Source organism: Gallus gallus, chromosome 3, assembly GCF_016699485.2.
Source record: "Gallus gallus isolate bGalGal1 chromosome 3, bGalGal1.mat.broiler.GRCg7b, whole genome shotgun sequence".
Taxonomy (NCBI): Eukaryota; Metazoa; Chordata; class Aves; order Galliformes; family Phasianidae; genus Gallus; species Gallus gallus.
The window spans coordinates 55,767,366-55,788,538 of NC_052534.1; the positions used below are offsets into that span (position 1 = coordinate 55,767,366).

Here is a 21,173-nt window from a genome sequence, read left to right on the forward strand (position 1 = left end):
CTGAATAACATATCTTTAAGCAATTCTAAGTCTCCAGGCAACCAACATATTGCAATTGGACACTAAATAAAATTCTCAGATGACAGAAAAAAAAAAAAAAAAGATAAAAAAGAGGTAACCTGAGTGAATGACAAGCCCTACTCATTCATCATGGGTAAGAGGACACATTTCATTGACTTGGACTTTGTACACAGTTATCAAGTGTCTTAATGTAGTTATTAAAAACAAGGTCATGACAGTATGAAATAGGAATTGCTGTGGTACCACACCTACGTGATATCTCTGGCATGCAAAGGTCTGTAAAAGAAATAATCTGCTACTTATCAGAGCTTCTAGCAGGGTTAAACGCTGATCTAAGGTTAGTGGGAGAAGAGCCACAGACATGCAGAATGCCTTCTGTGACCCCATGAAGGCCACATTCATCACTGAGTGCAGTGCTATGCGGAGGAGAGGCACCAATTCTGATGTCTCTAAACCTTCCTGCTCTATCTATACTTTTTTTAATTATTATTATTCTATGCAGGATAGAAAATGATACTCCGCATGCTTTTACTTATAAAAGCTAACTTGTAGCTAACAATAATTTTGTAATACACAGCTTGCACCTAAATAGGCTGTGCAGTATCATGGCAATGGATATTTATCTAGGTTCTCTCAGCAAAGTATGGGATGCATTTCTGTAAGTCTTGGAAGTGATGAGGAGACTCACAGAATCATAGAATCACCAAGTTTGAAAAAGACCCACAGGATCACCCAGTCCAAAATGTACACACATGAGAAATGTACAGCCAGTCCAGACACTTTGAGTGAAGTTATGGTGACTGCTCACGTCACGTGAAAGACAAAGGGAGAGCTTTGGGAAGTCACTTGTAAGGCTGGCACAGACAAAGCTACGAGAATACAAGGGTTTTTTTTGACACCCAGTGGCTTTTCTTTACCATTATCATCAACTTTAAACTCCTTCAAAGCATTTGAATTTCCATTCTTGGGATTTTATACCCACACTAGGCAGCATGGAGGGATGTATTTGCCCAAATCTCTTTGCAGGTTGACTCTGAAGTGTTCTGCTGGAAGTCATTAATATAACACTTCTAAATCACTTTTTGAAAGCTTCCTTTGGACTGCCAAAGTGTGTCTGTGGCGACCATGAGACTAATAATTTCTGGAATCATACCTAATTATATTTTTCTCACAAGCTTCATTTACTTTAGTTCACTTCTTTCCTCTTCCATAATTCTGGAGCAGAATTGCTCCAAAAGAGGTATATCTGTGTGATCCTTTGTGCGCCCACCAAGAACTGAGCCTAAAATGGCTCAATGGCTCTAAAATGAATGAGTAGCAGCAATACACATAAGGATGACTTCCGTTCTGAGCAAATGTTTTTAGAATTTCATTTTTGGACCGAATCTTTATATCTGGAAATGCAGCACTGATGCACTGAAATACAGCCTAATAATCTGCAATTAGAGTTCTGTGGTGGTGATATGATATTTTCTAAATGTTAATGAATGTAGTAATTCTTGTAAAGTTCTCATTTTGTATGTTAATTTTAAAATTTTAGAAGGTACTATTCTACTCAATTATCAAAGGCCTCTCCAAAAGGACATCTACTTCCAGTTATTCAAGCAGCCTGTTTCCAGCCTGAGTATTATAGATTGACATGGAGAAAGAATGTGTATGGAAAGAACAGGTGTATTAATCACCATTCCTAACTGAATCACTTTCAAGATATTGTTCCAAATTTTATTTCAGTTCTGACTGAATTTCCGTCATGTTTTATACAGCTTTATTGTATTTGTATGGGTCATTCATTCTTATTTCTGGTCTGATGAGACAAGTAGTCTTATGAAATCCTGTCTTCAGCTCATCCAGTAGAACTCATATACCATTTATGGTTTTAATAATACATACCACTGAGACATCTTGATGATTTGTAAAGCTGCACATTACTGTCTTGTCAAGTTGAAATTTATAGCATACCAAACCTGAAGAGACTTTCACATACTCATTGTTACTCTTAAACCCTGTAAAATAATCAAGGAAGTGCGAGAAATCGTAAGGCTACCTACCCTTCACAGGATATGAATCACCTTATCTTTTCTTATTTTCAGTTTTTAGCTGAATGTTCTATCTCTGCAGCAATACTTCTGTAAATAAATTCTTGATGGAGAATTGTCTGAGAGGGTTCCACAAGTTTTCACATTTCCTGCAGATTTTCCCAATTTAGAATACACAAATCTGTTGTTCTGCATCATCAGGCTTGCAGCAGGTGCAAAAGGCCATCTGTAGCAAACATGCTGTCCTTCCTAATGCTCTTTTCCTTCCAGTGTTTGAAGGGGAGATGTTGAATGGTTTGTGGGAATTTTCCTAAATTCCTATTACTCACACCCTTCATGATTTTTCCAGATGAGGTAAGTTATTAAATGACCAGTGCTCACTTTGAATGTATGACTCGGTTTCTCACACTTTGGCAGGGGTATATACCCACCTCAATACAACTCTCTAATGAGGAATCACTGAAGTCACGCTATTTGATACCCCTGTGAAACAACATGCTGTGCTGAGCAAACACTGTTTGAAAGCCCATCCTAAGAGCTAATACTGGAGCTCAGATGCTGAAACGTACTGGGGTGCCTAACTCCACTATACTGATGATTAGGGTCTATGTGTTTATTCTGACAGGCACTTCTAGCTGTAAGCCAGAGGACTGGCTGCAGATGGAGAATTAGTTTCTTTTCCACTTTTAGAAATAAACGTTTTTGCTGAGCAGAGAAGCATACTGAAAGTTTCTAAGACATTTCTCTGCACAGTTTAAGGATTTATCTCTCTGTTATAGAGAGATTAAACATTTCACTGTGTTTCGAGCAGTCTTGGTTTTGGACTTGTGTACTTTAGAAGCCCATGGCTTCATTTTTTCAAGCTCAGTGATCTGTCTGTATTTCTACCTCAGGCTTCTGATGTGCTTCTGATAAGCTACAATTACAGGTGAACAGGTTAAACAAGAATTCAAGGGCATTGCTGAAATGCTGGGCTTAGCATCCCTCACTCCCCCTCATATACCACCATTTTTGCTTTCCTAAACTAAGAACATTACAGCAGATGAGGAAAAAAAAAGTCATAGACCCATGCCACTCTCTGCCTACTTGTCTGGAACTCATCAAAGAATCCTTCCATTTGTATGAGGAAAAAAAAGTAATGTTAAGGTCCACAGAATAGGATGCATTCAGATGCTAAACTAATTGCAGAGTTGGATGGATGCATGAATAAATAGAAAAAAAAATTTCATAGTAAATACAAAGCTTTGTTTTTCACTCCCCTCCCTTTTCTTCACATAAATGTAGCTTGGAGAGTAGAATCGGATATATTTTCCTGAAATAATATGCTACTCAAAAGCCATAGAATTCATGGTCATTTAAAGCCAGAACTATACCAGAAAGACGCACCTTCTCATTCAAGTTCTTTGTATCACCTTCTCTGCCTGAACCCATGAAGCGTACACTAAACTATGTCCCACAGGTGGTGCGGACTGAAAACTAATTCAACAGAAGAAGAAGGTGTGAATCTTTGCCTTCCCACTACATCCTCCCGGCCTAGATGTGCTTACATCCATAGTGATTTTGCCAGCACAGCATGAGAGGCAACAGCGGGGGAATCAAAAGGCAGAGGACAGAAAGGGGAGAATGACTCACCCAGCTATCTGCCTGCATATCTGCTTATAGCAGGTCCCAGGGAGGGGCCCGACACAATCCCCATGCTGAAGAGGGCTCTTTTCCTGCTCTGGCAGTTCTCTGCAATTCTATTTTCTTACAAAGCTAAAATACTGCTTGCTTTCCTTATGTAGCTGTGTGCATACACCTGTGTGCAGATGCAAATAAATGTGTGTAGATAACTGTCAAGGAGACCTTGTATTTCAAATGAAACTAAACACTTGTGGCCCCTAGAAGTTAATTCCAGTATCTCGGCAGGGTGGCTGTGGAGATTAACTGGTCGTTGCTGAGGTATGAGGGCCATTGCCAACTGTTTTGAAAGTGAATACTTTCTGCAGAAAAGCTGTGATCATCGAGATACCAAATGGAACAGTGATGCACATCCATCCACAAACATGAAGTCTCTTGCCCTTTTCTGCCACCAGCCCCTCCCTGCTTTGCATACAGACTCCCCTCTGTATTATGTGGTCTTGTGACTGCATAGCCTTTCTTCTCTATCGCATCCACACTCAGGTTTTAGTCAGTTCTGTAATCTCCAACCCTACCAGGTCTCAAAAGGTGGGGAAAAAAATTGTATTTTCAGCTGTAATGATATGTCCCAAACCAGCTTATTTACAAAATAAAATCAAATGGTAGCCCTGAAAAACTCAGACCATTCTATATCACAAATCCCAAGGAAGAGTCATTAAAGAGATCACCTGGATTCACTTCATTGTCATCTTCGGTGTCTTTCTATACAAGCCTGGCGTTTAGATGATTTCTGGTAACTCCACACACTATCAATGGGCAGGCTGTTCCTTCCAAAGGAAGACAGCAACACTGTTGTGAAGATCTACATCAAGGTGCAGTACCCCCTCAGAGACTGAAAATAAAGTATGTCTGTATGCAAACAACAGGGCTGAAAAGCTCACATGATTCTAGCCAACTGTTTTACACTACGTGATTCTGGGCAGGGTGTCCTGGTAGCATTTATTCTTACACTGTTAAGTCAGCAAAGAAAGAGTCTATATTAACAGCTTGCATCTCTGCTTGAAGTAATGAGAGGTCTGAAATGTAGTCCTGCTAACAGGTAGGATAGCAAGAGACTGTGTGTCCAGAAATTCATGGAATTCATGCAGCATTGTTTTTGCTACCCCTCAGGATAAACTGATAAACCAGGTGAATAGGCAGGCAGCTTGAAGGAGCAGACATTGTTGATACACGCATGTTTATATACCTTTATCTAAACTTTGAATTGACTGAAAACAGAGCTGAAGGAATATTATGCACTTAGTGTTTTCAATGAGGATTATTCTTATCTTCTGTTCACTGTACTTTTGTAATATGTTTTCCAGATTCTTCAGGTTTTAGACAAATTATGACTATTCAACACATGAGTTGTGCTTCTTCCTTGGAGGAGCTACTTGGACAAACTACTCATTCACCATCTGAACCAAACAAGAGGGAGCTAGAGAAATCACCAGGATAACAGATGGTAGGTAAAGTTTTCTGCAGAACAAGGCACTTCTTCAATGAAGAGGGCAGGGAACTGAAGCCATCTTTCTATTCAACCCCCTACTCATTTTCTTTCTCAAATTCAGAATCAGGAAAGATATCTTTCACTCTGAGACATGAGACGTCACAAAATATGGTATTGTCCTAGTTGTCAGGTGGGATGGGATTTAAAAATGAAGGTTGCAAGAAAGAGAAAATGCAATCTATTCATTCAAAAAAATCAAACAGTGACAAGAGAAGAAATAATTTGGAGTGTTTCCTCAGTTTTGTGTTCAAGTGCAGGCTTACTAACAGACTTGGTTACAGCACAAGCCACTTCCAGTACCCTCAAAGAACAGTTAGGTCATTGCCTCAACTGTAGTTCAAGAGCTTCCAGAAGTTTCCACGGCAATCTCATTCTCCAATCACTGTGTCAGCTACCTTCCCAGAACTCAAGAGGCTGTAGAAATTGCCTGCTTCTACAGTTGGATCCTACATAATTAACCTATGCTGCTGAGATTTCCTAAATTTAATACAGCTTACAATATGTACAGAATCTTACCTTGCAAAGAACAATAAGAAAAAACGACAATGTTTACAGTAAAATAAATAGTTCCCAGATGCTGCTCTCCAGCTGCCACTGCTAGCCAGTGTGTTTTCCATACAATCCTGTTTATAGTCCTCAGTGTTCAGCCCCACAGACCCCCACCAAACCGTACAGTATCACTCTCCTCACTTCAGGCAGTCCACGGTCCACATTCCACCCCTGATGAGTGCCATTTTTTCAAGCAGCTCTAAAATTGACTTTGTCCCATGAACAACCCTACAATTCATTTCTCCCACCCTTTGATTGCAATCTCAGCATATTTTTTCTTCAGTTTATGTACAACTCTGCAAAGTTCAGCACCATGGCTCTCCAACTTCTATTGCCTTTGCCGCCTACTTGCCAGTCATAGCATTGCCAGAACAATGGCTAGGTGCCAGGGTCTTGGGAGCTGTGTATTTCTGGCACCTTTTTGAAGTCCATGATTCCTATATGCTTGATTTGGGTGTTGCCAAACCTACAAAACTCATGCAAGTCCTCTGGGGTTGATCAAACAAAACATTTAAAAGCACTGCTAACTTCAAGAGGAGAAATGATGGCATCAAAGGCAATACAACTGTTCACACACTTGTAAATAAACTTTTGTCCCAGTGCCCTGCCAGACAAAAATCAGTCTTTCAGATGAAGTCCTTTATGTCTTAAACTTTCTTGTGCTGTTTTTAATTGAAATTGTCCTCATTTAGAAACAGGTCTTTTCTATGCACACCACAGGGAAAAGTAATTATAATGTGATAGAAGTCATGACTTCTAACAGAAGATATAAAGTATCTGACTCCCTGCCTTTTTTATAGACTTATGCTTAGATCATTGCTGGTTTAATTAACTCTTAAATCTTAGTTATTGTATGGACTGTAGATTTGAATAAATGATCTGATGAACAAAACCTAGCTTTTAGATCAACATAGCAAAACTACTGATAACCTAAGAAGGAAAAATTGCTCTCCAAATTGGAAAAATATGGATTTGATGCCTGAAGGATGAAATCCAGAGAGTGCTGGTCAATGGATGACCTGGGCTGCAACAAACGTCCTGGGCTGCAACAAACGTCCTGGGCTGCAACAAAAGAAGAATGGCCAGCAGCTCAAGAGAGGCGATTCTGCTCCTCTACTCTGTGTTGGTGAGGTCTCACCTGGAGCACTGCGTCCAGATGTGGAGTCCTCAATACAGAAGAGACTGTAGACTTTCAAGACCATGCTGGACCAGGCTCTGGGCAACCTGATCTAGCTGTGGATGTCCCTGTTCCTTGCAAGGAACTTGTACCAGATAACCTTTAAAGGTCTCCTCCAATACTAATGATTCTACCGTCTCACACTGGTGTCCAGCAGAACATACAGTCAACAGAAGCAAACTGCAATCAAAGCTGTTGTCTTTTCCTGCCCTGTACGTTTATCTGACTTGTATTTGGTACTAAGTAGAATGAATTAAATGGAAACAAATGAACCCTCTGTACTAAATATGTTTAGGAATTTAGCAACTCTGTGCTTCTGGTGAGATTCTGTGGTATCAAAAGCGTAAGGATTTTTGCCTTAAGACCCAACAGAAAAACTACAATTAAAAAAAAAAAAAGTTTTAAAAGAAGAGGAAGTATTTTTGAAAATTTGTTTTCTTAAATAAGTTTCTAGAGCCATTTGAGGCAGAAGAGACTATTTCAGCTGAGATGTGAATGACAAGCTGCTGAAGTGGTGGAGGTGAGAGGCATGAGGCCGCCCTCAGTGCTGATACATTCAGTGGGGGAAAGAAACAGGTGCAAATGGGTTTAAAGCAGAAAACTACTGTGACTTACTCCAAATCTGGTATGCAGGGTGTATGCAAAACCAGGACAGCTTGTGCATCACAGGCAGGGAGCTCAGAGAGAAAGCATTTAACAGGTCCCGGTCCCCAAAATGGCTGATCTGAGCCACCCCCAGCCATTTCCATTCTAGCCCACCACTGCCACTACATACCACATACTACATACCACCTGCCCCGGGAATTCCTCCTGCCTCAGTGCCTGCTCTGTCCCCCAGCAGGTTCCAGGAAGACAACTGGAAAAGCCAGACCCATAACGGTCTTCACTCTGGGGTGCAGAGTGTGGCCACAGAGCTGTGCTTTCCACCTGGCAGTGCTTCCTGGCCCTCCACAACCCTCCAGCAAGGAGGGCTGATGGACTTTGAGCTACCATTCACTCCTCTCACCTAAATGTTTGCTTTTTATAGCCAAAATGATAGAATGCTAGCTCAAATCATGACCAAAGGTGGGGATAAACCAACAGGCAAAAGATCAAGTGAATAAATCCACAATATAAGACCAGGGCTACAGCGACTCAGTATAAGTTGTTGAGGCCTGACAAGAAGCTCCTTGTTTTCTGCTGGTGGCACCAGCAGCAATCCCACCATGTTGCATGCCATGCACTCCCAAAACCAACCCCTGCCCCAAGGTCACAGCTTAGAATTGCAGAATCATAGCATCATTAAGGTTGGAAAAGGACATTAAGATCACCTGGTCCAGCCATCAGCCCATCCCCACCATGTCTATTAACCACATCCCTCAGTGCCACATCTACATGTTTCCTGAACACCTCCAGGGACAGAGACTCCACCACCTCCCTGGTCAGCCTGTGTCACTGCCTCACCACTCTTTCTGAGAATAAATTTTTCCTAAGATCAAACCTGAACTTCCCCTGGTGCAAATTAAGGCCATCACCTCTCATCCTATCACTGTTACCTGGAAGAAGAGGCAGACCCCCACCCCGCTTCAACCTCCTTTCAGGTCACTATAGAGAGCTATAATGTCCCCCCTGAGCCTTCTCTTCTCCAGACAAAACAATCCTAGTTCTCTCAGCCACTCCTTGTTAAGGCTTCTGTTACGAGGACTCCACACTGAGTATAACAGCCTGTGGAGTCCTACCTGCCAGTGCTGGCACTGCCAAGGCACCTCCTTCACTGTCCCCACCCAGCTCTATTCTTCACTTTCTGGCGAAAGTCAGCTTTTCAGCCTTGCAACATTATCTGAGTCAAACTGAGAGGCTCCTGATTAGCAAAAGGAACAGCATTTATTACAGTTATATATCCTTTCCTCATAAGAAAAAAATACCACCTTTTCATCTTGCCACGCTGCTGGCCAAGCTTCTGATCAGGGGGGTGCCTTTTTATCTAGACATCAGGGAAAGTGACATGGCTGTCAAAGACTCCAGCAATTCATCATCATGGGGAGCTGCAAGCAGGCGGCAAAGGACAGAGCAAAATGTGGGTGTATTGTGTCAAAAGTAATATCTCAGCAGTGAAAGGAGATTTAAATGTTAAATTGAGTTAAACTACATTAAATTAATCACTGTGGAACTGCCATGTGTACTCAGCTTACTTCATACTTGGTCCCAATCCTAAGTGGATGCAGCACTGAGGGCAAACACTGGGGTAAGGGATTTCCCAGACAGCAAGCACTGCAAAGCATCGGCACAGGGTTGGATCCGTTTGCTGTGTTTGCACACTTTTCCTACACACCTGCTCTACTGTGAGTCAGAGCTAAGCAGTAAAACCAGCATGCCAGCCTATATATGACTAGTGTGCATGCAGAGATTATCTGTGCTGCATGTGTGCACTTGTGGTGATATAATCTGGGTGATGAATACATACAGATGTTCCTGACCAATATCCAGATATCTAGATTATAATTACATAGCTCAGAATGTTTGAAGAGACCTAGAGAAGAGAATATGAGAAAACTATATGCAGTTAAGGGCTCCTTTTTCCTGCCTTAGCAGTATAGAAAGGTTTTTTGAAAATGGAAATAGAGATGGCAGAAATTTCCTCAGCAGAAGTCTAATTGCACACTGCAATCAAACACACAGCTATTCCTGTTCGAACACTTCATGATTTAGCTGACATGTGGCACTGAGATAATAATGTATTTTATGTAATTACTGACCCAACGGTTATCACTGAACCAATAGCTTGTACAGAAACAACTGCCTTGGTTAATAACAGAAACAGAATCAGAATCAGAGACCTTACAGGAGCTGTGTAACTGTTTAAAATTAATTTCTACTACATGCTAAGATGGGATATATTTACACCACAGAAACAGATACCAAGCATAATTTTTATTAAAGTTAAAATTGAAATAACTATGATTTACTGTTTTGCTTAGAAAATGAGATGTAGTTTTCTTTAATGTTTTTGAAATACAAAGAGACAGAAAAACTAGATAAAAAGAATAAATGTGTCTTTTTTAATGGCCACACTTCAGCCATCCTGAATGAATAAGCTTGGAAACAAGATTTCAGCCCTGGAATGTTGGACACAAAAGTTAATTATCAATTTGCAACCTCTTAAGTATGTCCGGAATATTCAAGCAGTCAGGATTTAGCAATCTCCGTATAAGAAAGCACACTGCAAATGTTCTTCTCCCATGCCTCTTCACATGCTGATCAAATGACACTTTCTGTCCTGGAACTATATTTCATCCATATACTCCCTCCATCCTCATCCACTCTTCCCAAGAACAACAACAGAAAGCTTTGTGTGGATATATTAACAGTGAGAAAGTGATGACTGGTTACATGAGTCTGGACTTGCTCAGGCTCACAGCTGGCCAAACAAACCTCCCTGCATGCTGTAGCCCGCTCTTCTATTGATGAATCACAGCAGCAATTGAAGCATTTAAAAGCAATAAACTAGTTTCTACTAGCCTGCAGTTCAACCTGATGTTTTAAGGGGGACGTGTTGGAATGGGTAAAGCAGATTGAGCCCTTTTCCTTTCATTAGTTCTCGTTGGTATCAGGTGGTGGTGTCTGTGTATGGCTGCAGGCTGACAAGCTTTCCCATTTCTGTTGGGACTGCACCCTGCATATATTTTCCTCTTCAGTAGCCATGGAATTTGTTGGATGATTTGAACTTTGACAACTCTCAAATATATTGTTCCTGCAAAGTTTCTATAAGGATCACAAGAACAGGCAGCTATTGGAGGGCTTTATAAATGAGGGCCGAACCCTGGGGGTCTTTGGATATTATCAGGAGAAATAAACTATCAGATAAAAGCAATGAGTAAAAACTATGAAATAGGGTTTCTTACAGGACTCAGTCGCTTAGTTCATTTAACAGACCAATATTAGTATGTTCTGTCCTCTCCCCATACTCTCCTGCCCTTTCTCTCCTTCCAACTCCATTCAAGAATAGTGTTTTGGTAGTATTTTAGTCTTATGTCAAATTTTTATACAAGTTAACAAGGAAGTTCAAAAGCTATGGGGAAGTAGAGCTACATACAAAGGCAGCTCACTGAGGTGTGTTTCCATTAAAAAGAATGCTAAAAAATTGAATTAGAGAAGCATGCTAATAATTCCTGTTTTACACTTTTTTTTTTTTCCTACAGGCAATGGAAGCAGGGACACGTGACCTGGGAAGAATACATGGATGCCATCCAAACATGCAGAGATGGGATGAGGAAAGCCAAGGCACAGATGCAACTGAACTTGGTGAAGGGTGTGAAAAATAACAAGAAGGGATTCTATAGGTGTGCTGAGCAGAAGAGAGTGTGTTGAGCCGAGGAGAGTACAACCCCTCTGATAAATGAGAAGGGAGAACTGGCTTCAACAGACGTGGGGAAGACTGAGGAACTCAAGTTCTTTGCCTCAGTCTTCACTGGCAGTCAGGCTTCCCACATCTCTAATGCCCCAGAACCTCTAGTGGGGAGTCAGGGGAGCAAAAGTCCAAGTGTTTCCCATGGGCAGTTTACAACATTGACCGTATACTGAAAATAGCTTTAGTTTTCTTGTTTGACTTTTTTGACCAGATGGAAATTTCAGGTCCACAGAAGGACTATCATGCACACTTTCTTGGATTGTTTTGCCCTCTGGTTGCAGAATTGCTGGTCCTGGTTAGAATCCTTATACAGTGCGGAGGAGCACTTCATGCCATAGTGTATCCAAACTGATGGGACATTGCTGAGAATGGAGCTAAAACTCTTTGCAAGCAGGTATGTCAGTACTTTCACTCAATATTCCCAAGCCTTATTTTACATTATGAAGGAGATGTCAGTACTTCCTTCAAACGTATCAAATGGACATTACACTTTTCTTTAAAACCATGACTGCTGTTCATGCTTACCTGCTTGTAAAAAACCTCTATATAAAGAATGCTCAAGGGATTGTCAAAAGCAAAGATTTTTCTCTGGAAATGTGGGGTTTAAATTCCTCTGAGTGATGAAAGGGCAAATAAGCCTGTGTCAACAGACCATAACACAGCTAGGCATTTACACACTGGCAGGTATGTAAAGACCACCAGTTGTGTTTTAAAAGCTGCTCTCATTGCATTTTGGGAGGTTCTGAGAACACCTGCTGCATTAGGTTGCTGAGAGGAGGCAAGCAGAAAAGTTTCTGTTTTGCTAATGCTGATGAGGAAGAGAAACAAGGAAGGCTTCAGGCTTCATGAGCTGCCAGCCTGGGGGACTGCCACGAGGAAGGCACTGCTAGGATGGTGGGATGGTGGGGTGACTGGGAAGGACTTTCTGGGACTTTGTTTTAAATATTTAACTCAGGTAATTATGTCTTTTTTTTTTTTTTTTTTTTTTTTTTTTTTTTTTTTTTTTGAAAACTGAATTCCTGCATGCCCCAAAGACTGCAGCTATACTAAGTGTTTCTCTTCTTGGGAGAAAAAGCTATGCACCAGGTGCAAAAAATGGAGAACAAAGTATCTGTACCCTGAAGGCCCTGGGACAAAAAGAATTCCAGCCTGCAAACTTCACCTCTTGCTGAAGATAAAGACAAAAGTCTTAGAGATTCTTACCAGTCTATCCCAGAGCAAACTACTTTTCCACCACCAAATCTGGAGGTTGGCCTGACTCTGAGCCTTCCATCAGTGGTCTAACCCCACTGCTGTCTGTTTCCAGCTGGTGGCTAAAGTCTGATACTTTAGAAAGTGGTAGGTGGGTAGGAGAAGTAATCAAAGTACGTGTAGAAAGGAGAGAAGGAATTCTTTCGTAGCCTGAAGGCAATCATGTGAAGTCCTCAGGACTGATTGCAAGCTGTGATTTGGAGTTTCTCCCACTGAAGGATGCTTATCGGTGATTGGATCTTGCCGTGCTTTTATCAGTAAAATTTTAAAAGCTCTCTACTCCCAGATATCCATCCCATGTGCTAATACATATGCAAAATACCCAAATCACCTCAGGCTTTTTTTTTTTTTAAGTGAATATATTGTGGTTCTTACATCTCCCCCACTGCAGTTTGCATGGCAGCCCATAGGACAGCCTTGTGGTTCCCACCCATTTAAAACCTCTGTAGTATTTCCTCAGCCTCCCTTTAGGAGTGGGGACAAGGAATGCAATGCCAGCTTCTAGCAATCACTAACTAATGCCCTATGCAGAGCTCACATCTCTGTATTTGCTTTCTAAATAACTATCAGATACTATTTGTTAGAGCACTTCACTAAGCATTTATTAAATGTAAGCAATAGTGTACCTGCAGATAGACCTCCACCTTCGGGAGCAAGTTCAGGCTGTCCCCCAGGAAGGCGTTTGTGGTTAATCACACAGGATTCAGGAGGGTTTGGCATGGCCTCTTGGGCAATCTTAAGTAATGAAGTTGACCTTTCTGCATTGCCGTCTCTCTTACCTCAGCCCCATTTCTTTAAGGCGTGTGCAATACTTGCACTGCTCTAATCCCACCTGGTCTATCTGCAGGCGCATCTGCACAAGTGGTGACTCTGCCTGCACACTGAGTCAGCCGAGTGAAAGCCTCCTCCGAGCTAGAAGCTGTTTAGACGTGTTGCTGAAGGCTGTGCCCATTCTAATGCTTTTCTCCACAGAGAAAAAAAACATGCTGAGTTGCTGAATTAACTGTTGTCGGGCTCCTCAAGCATGAAAATGACCAGTGTTCTCCAGCACACAAAGCTTTCATGCCAAAGACATTTCAGGTCTCACACTGCTCCTGTCCAGCATCTATGCGCCCAGTGCTTGCACTCAGCCCGCTTTCCTGCCTCACTCCCTCCCCAGTTCCCCTGGTCAGCCCATATGAGGGTAGCATACTGCAGGCAGATGAAGATCTGAAAACCAAGCCAGCTGTGACGAACACCAAGCTAGGGGAGAAAGCATTTCATTTTCCCGGGAGCTGGGAACACACTGTCCCCACGCTGCTGCCAGGGAATTCTGTCATGACACAGCAGCACAGTCTTTTCAGGTGACATGGAGAGCCCTCAGCCACACAGTTGCTGAGTCAGGCGTCCCTTGTTTGCCTGGTGACCCTGAGAGCCATGGCTGTGGGGATGGTGAAATAACAAACCTCTCTTACACCCTCCTTTGCCCTACCATTGCAAGGTTCTACCCCACAGTGAGTTTAAAGGGTGAAATAGTGTGTATATTTGGTCTATAAAATTGCAGTTAATTACATGCTGCACTGGCAGTGGTGTGGATTTATTACAGCTAGGTAATAAAATGATTATCTGTAGGTGGAAAGTGCTAAAAGTATTCAGCCCTTCTCCTAAAGCCTTTGCTCTTACAAATAATAAATAATAACAGCATGAACTGCAAGCCTTCTTCTGCCCTCATTACCACTAATGGTGGAACAGTGCTAATGTACGACTTTACTACTGTTGAAATGATAGCTAAGCTTGCTGGCACAGCAGACTTAAAAAAAAAAAAAAACATAGGATATTTGTGAAAATCTTTCAAAGTGTGGATATCTCTGGGCACTTTTACTGCACAGAAGCAGAAATCATGCAGAGCTTCCTAAGAATTGCTGTGACTTCACGATGCTCTCCTTGTGCTGGCCTCTGAGCCTGTGACAGCATTACAGCAGGGTTGTCTCCAGCAGAGGTGATGACAATTAAAATGAGTAAACTGGTAAAAGAACACATAAGCTAATAAAATTCTAGGGAGAAGGTCTTGGTATTGGTCCCAAAATGTGGTCTAAACTCATTTATTCTTCTATTTATCAGTTTAGTCATTTATTCCTAAGGTTTATGCCTAGAATTTTCTTGGTTAATTCCTCTGAGTAGTCAGCCACCAAGCAAGCTCTTCAATGCTTGTTTTTGTAAATATATGTCTAGACATAATTTAGATTAATTCACCCTAACGATGCTGTCAGTTTGAATATATTACAATGCAAGTGCATAATGTGCAGTTGAAATGCAAAGTCCAAACAGGCTTTGCTGTGACCTGCCTCGTGTGTCTTAATATACTGTAATTATTCTAGTAGGAAAAGTAATAGGGAACATGTTCTTCCCCCAGTTACGAAGAGAAGCCTGTGCAGAGGTGTGTGGAGTTTAATGAGCTCAGACCATATATAATCAGAGGCTGATCGTACAGTGTTGTCTGGCTTCCCCTGTAACAACCACTGATCCTCTTTTATTCTTTTCAGGAGAATTAGTGCAAAAAAGCAATGATCATCTTCTTTTGGTGGCTCATCGCCAGTGGGTGCTCAAGCAACCATTTAAGCAATGGCCATTGCCTTTTTGCACAGGTGCTCTAGTCTGAGATACTGCTGGGTTTCTGATCTGAGCCCTCCCTCCCTCCCCCCCCCCCCCCCCCCGTCTCTATATGTATATGTATATTTCCCACTTTGGACTTATCCCTTGGGCCAAGGGATAAGGTCCTTTCACGATTTACTTACAGAAAATTCTCTGTGTGGGGTCTAACCCTCTTTACTAAACCAGTTTTAATGTGTTTATAACATTTTTGGTCATTTGGCTCTTTTGTATATTTAACAAAGAAAAAAAAAAAAAAAAAAGATCATAAGAAAGCAATAGGTTTTCTGCATCAACTTGAAGAAGAGCCAGAGCCAGGCCAGGCCAGGCCTGGCACCATGTCTGTGAAAATTCTATTCTGTAGAGTCTTTTAGCATATATTTTAATGATTTTTTGAAGCTTGTGCATAGACAGTTCCCATCTATAGAGAATTTCATTTTCAAACATCTGGAGACTATATTCACACCGCCACATGGGCAAGATGTGTTTATGACTGAGCTGAAGATACGATTAAAAAGCCATTTGTTGCAAGAGAGAATGGAGGTTCCAGCAGCTTCTGCCCAAGGCAATTGTCCACATGGCAAACCATATCCAAAGCCAAAGCATGAGGTCTAAGAGGCCTCCTAGTAACTTTTGCAAGGCGTAATGTCAAAGACTGTGAAAGAAGAAAACAGATGGTAAGATAAGCTCATTCGCCTTCATCTGGATTTGAAAATCAGAGTTTCCTATGGCATGAACTTGCTAGAACACAATCTAGATGTCAGGTAAAGTGCTGGCTGCTCTGAACTCCTACCACACTTAAGAGAATCTTTTCACAGACGATGGCTGGAATCATAATGAAGAGAAATGGGAAATAACTGATTTATAAAGTCATTTTATACTCGTAACAAATACAATTCTGCCTAAATGCTAGCTAGTTGAACAAGCTGACTGATACATGTGCATATGTGTGTACAGATGTATGTATACAGATGTATGCTTACTCTGCTCTGTAGAGTGATTTGATTCTCCAGAAGTTCAGTTCTCTCCATTGCCACCTCAATCAGAAGATGTGACTGCTCGGCATCTCTCAGGACTGGTGAACTGAAGATTCCAGCCCCTACTTGTCCATACAACATATCCTGTCATAGAGTAAAGGAATGTTTAAATTCTCAGCTACCCCCATCGAAAATGGACAAACTTTACAATTTCAGAGTGAATGAGTCCAAGGAACAAGTTAGATGATGAGCTCTAGGCTGCACAGAATATCTATACTAGATACATACAAATAATCTAGAATTTAGGAATCTTGACCAAATCTTTGACCAAAGTCCTTCAATGCCTTTTAATCATCCTCATAGAAACGTGTGGTTCAAAAGGTGTGAAGGTTAAAGAAAGAACAAGCCTAACCTCCCCGAGGGTGGCTTCTCACAGATTATCTCACTTGGAAAGAGCAAAGAAATCTGTTCCAAATTTAATCTGATGCCATCAAATCACTATGGCGATGCAGGTATGAATGTGAATGCCAACCCTGCAGTACTGCAAACAGGCTTCTCACATGCATACATAAAACCCAGCAGGTAAAAGAATTACCATGGAACACTTTGTAAAGCATTAATCTAATTTTTCCTTGCATGAGACGTTAGTTTTACCAATGCTCTTCCCCTCACCTTTCCAGTAATTAACAAATCACCCTACTAACTAGCTGTTTTGGGGTACATGAACGACATATTACCCTTCCACATTGTCATTGAATTTCTCTGAAGTATTGCCCACTTTTTGCATAGATCTTTCCAACTTTTCACTGCAAGCATTCCAGTGATTGTGAAGCAGTACCATAACATGAGTGTGTTAGAAATTCTACAGGAAATCAAAAAGTTATATGATTATATGCATTACATTAAAGTGCGACAAAGCGTTGCTTTGTTTTTTTTTTTGTTTTGTTTTGTTTTGTTTTTTTTTGAGGCACAGAGCACTAGCATAGTCTAAATCCTTTGGCTATTACACTCTAAATCCCGTAGATCGCTTCTGAGCAATTATTTCAGGTAAACATTTTAGCATGAAACGTTGTAAAAAGCCTTCTCTGGTTCAAATTGAAAAACAGGGAGAGGTGCAGGGATCTGTGGGGTCCAGAGGGTGAACTGTCATCAACTAACATATTTCCTAACTGTGCAGCCCTCACTTACCTAAATTAAGTTTGCAGAGAAACAAAAGGGATGGAAAAAATGTGCAGTAAATTAAGTCAGCTCTTCTTTTTAAGGCCGGACAAATAGCATCAGAAGTAAAATTTTCACACAATTTCTTTTCTAGACGTTTCCTTCACTCGGTATGTTTCTACAGTCGAATGAAATAATGCTTAAATGCTCTGGTCCTTCTTAACAGCTACTGAATACCGAGCTCAAAGATATTTACAAGCGCAGCAGCCCTTGCCCAGTTTTCTTACTGCTCTCTCCTTTTACAAGACACTTGACAGAATAATTATCAAGCATTACAATATATCAGATTGCTGTTCAGTCATCATTATCGTATGTCGTGTCACTCAGTATGCCAGCTCAATAGTAAAAGTGCTGGCAAGCAGCAGTGGCAATACTCTGCGTGCAGCAGGATCTTCCATGGAGTTGTCCCAGGATGCTTAAAGGGTTAAAGAACACATAGTAATCTCTCCTATCACAGGTAGTTAATCTCACTTAAAAGAACACATTTTGCCTCAAGACATAATTGCCCAGGGGTGTGACCAGCAGAGAGGTATGGAGCAGAACACAAGTGGCCTGGAGGCTTTGCTAAGGCCGGCACAAGTGAGCTGCCTAGCAGACCAGCTCACAGGTGACTGGGATAAGGAACGGAGCACCTGACTCTGTCCTTACACACTCCACCGCTTCCCCACACCATGAATATGGAGCTGTTTCCCTTTCTGAGCTGCAGGGTGAGGTGCTGTCAAAGTGCCCTCCAGCTTCAGTGAGTGCAAGATTTCGCTTGTACTTGAGAAATGTCATCTGCTACAGGGACTTGAGGCTGATGTCTCCTAGCAAAGTTTTAGAGCCCTCCCAACACCCTGCCTTCTGCTCAACACTTGCCATTTACACTGTGGTGCCTGCAAAGTCCACCTGAGTGTTAAGAGATTTCCTTCTCAAGAAGGTGATTATGAAATGCTTGCTAATTCTAGGAACTGTGCTAAATTTAAGCTCCCAAAGAATATATCCGTATAAGGACAGAGACTGCTATTCTTCTGAATTAATGAGGCTACAGGGTTTTTCTTTTTCTTTTTTTTTCTGCTTACTGAGCATTCTCCAGCAATATGCATTTACTTCATTTATCTGAATGCATTTGAATTGATTATTGTCAATATACTTCTATCATGGGGAATTACGGTGCATAATTGCAACTCAAGCTGTGCTGGCTCTTCGGAAGCAGTCAGACAAGATGCAGATTTTATTCCCTGAGTGGAGAATGCAAGTATTTCCATTGCAAAGTGCTCCTGTTTAAAAGAAAATCTCCCTGAGTGTAGGTGTTTATAATTCCAAATTCCTTTAGAGCAAATATTTGTGTCTGTAAAATTCATTTGCAAAAGATTGAACAGGATGTATGCAGAAAATAAAGGTCAAAACCATAAAAGTGAACTGGAAAGAACAAAAGTAAAGTCCTTGAAATATGGTGTGTGACTGTGCTGGTGTGCATGTGTTACAAGCAAGAGCCATTTGGAAGAAATAACTGCACTTGCATGAATGTAAATATGCAATTCAGGAAATACATGCATTGTAGGTTGCTACTTTCACAGCTCACTGTGTGTGCTCACTGTGTGTGCATGCACGTGCATAAAGGAGAGGGAGAGGGAAAATGAGGGAGGGGGTGGGAAGAGCCAGAATCCTCTTTCTTTCTCCCATCAAGATGATTATAGTTTCCTTAGAAGTGAGAGGGCTCTATTAAGGATTTTCACTTCAAAGAAAAGTTCTCAGTGAAAGCTCATCTTCTCTTTCTCTCATTAGTAGGCAGAGGAGGCTTTAACATAATTGATAATCTAGCATGGAAAAGCAGAGGAGTGTATTTCTCTACCAATGCAGGGAAAACATTTTATGAATGTGTGACTGAAGTGAAAGAAAACACAACACCTTTAGAGGACTACGAACTTAGACTTCCAAATACCAAGGCAGTGCAGAGATACTACTGACTATCTAAGAATAACCTTTAGAATAAGATTCTTCTGATGGTTTTTTCTTTCCTTAAATCTGCATTTTGATCCCCCAGATAGACTGGCTGTGTGTTTATGAGAGGGAAAATAACTGCTGCCTGTCTGCATCTAGATATTGCTGATGGCTCGTGCCCCAGCTGCTCCCGCACATCGGCAGTTTGGTACTATCTATCTGCTACTGCAGGTGTTCACTGAGGCAAATATCACAGCTGCCCACTGCTACTCCACGTCATCTGGGATGAATCTGTCCTGCACTCCCAATGTGTAGTGAGGACAATGCACACCTGAGCAACTGAAAAGAAACACCAAAAACACTGGGCTCCCCAGCACAGTTTATTAAATCATGTCCAGCACCCCTCACTTCTGTGGTGCTCATGAATGACTGATTCCTACTCTAAATTAAATGAATCTGTGTTGAATAAATATTATCATGATTTTAATTATCCCACTCGTTTAGGGCTAATTCGTAACCTCAAAGGTTCCCTCTGTTCAATATACCAGGGCCTGGAGAATTTCCATCGCCCTTTGAGTCTTATCTAAGAGATTCCACTGGTCAAGACTCATTAATTTCTCCAGTTACACTTGCTTTTTTTCCTTTTAATATGCTCTGCAAATGGATTTTGTGGCTGCTTCCTTTTCACCACTGAATATTTTACAGTCTCTGGATTTAATTAGCTGCATTTCTGTGTTATTGCACAGAGGTAGAAGCTACTCTTTACAACAACAAAAATAAAAATGAAAAGAACAAAAACAAAAACAAAAAACCCTCTGTGTTCTTCCTCTTAAAAGAAGACTCAGCTAGCACAAAGGGGAATTGCAGGTCCTTTTACAGCCACAACCAAGAGCACAAATCAGATACTCATGGTGACATAATGAACAATTCTATAAGCTTGTGAAACTAACATTCAGCTAATTTGCATTACAAAAGAGTTGAAGGAATTTAATGGACAAACGTGGGTTGAGAGATGCTAGGTCTGAGGTGCTACTGATCTGTGTCAAATATGAAATCAGCTGTCTAATATTAGATGCTAAGTCTTCTGGCAGACAGGAGTATCTGAATATGGACAGATAGTTCTCCTTTTTCCAGTATGATCCCCGTGGTTGCCAAAATATATACAAGCTGTGGAAATGTGATGTGCCAGGACAAAAGAATGAGGAAGAAGAGGTTTTACTGCCTGCAGTAGCATAGCAGATGTGTGGAATGAACATTCACTAAAAAAAAAATAAAAAAATAAAAAAAAAAAAGAAGAAAGAATAATGACAGAATTTTTACAAAGCCGTGCGTCATGAGAACATGCTGTCATTCCTAACCTGTACTGCCCTACCCTTTGCAGCACTTTTGTCAGTCACCTCACAAGTATATGCATACTTACAATTTTTATCACTTTCCCAATTAGCATCAGGAGTGCTACCAGGTGAGAACAGAATCAATTTACATCTCTTTTCGTCCAAATGCAAAGTTGTATGGATGAGACAAAGCACAAAAACCTGTGAATTGGACATACTAAATGTTATTCAAGAGGACCTTTACTGCATTTTTGCAGTTTGTATGAATATAAGTAAGTGAGCTTTATGTTGTAAATCTATAAGCAAACAAATTTTTCTTTCAGTTCAGTGTGGTATATGAGAACTCCTCAGCCTGGGTGAAGCTAGGAGTCAGCCAGTCTATATGCAGGCCATTGAGATTTATCTAGGACTCCAAAGTAGTTATCTCAGTACATTGGTTTATGTTAATAACCAACTGTGATTTACTCTAAAAGAGGGAAATGATTCCTTCCCCCATTCACCAG

At 41.1% G+C, this 21,173-nt stretch overlaps 1 long non-coding RNA gene across 1 annotated transcript in view; it reads right to left on the bottom strand.

Moving 5' to 3' along the window:
- Positions 1 to 15,354: 15,354 nt before the first annotated feature.
- LOC107052996 overlaps positions 15,355 to 21,173 on the bottom strand; it is a 34,679-nt gene continuing 28,860 nt past the window's right edge. The window contains exons 2-4 of the long non-coding RNA XR_001465869.3: positions 20,757 to 20,871; positions 16,202 to 16,339; positions 15,355 to 15,873 (exon numbers count right to left, since the gene is read on the bottom strand). This is a non-coding gene — a long non-coding RNA (uncharacterized LOC107052996). The remainder of the gene's footprint in view (positions 15,874 to 16,201; positions 16,340 to 20,756; positions 20,872 to 21,173) is intronic.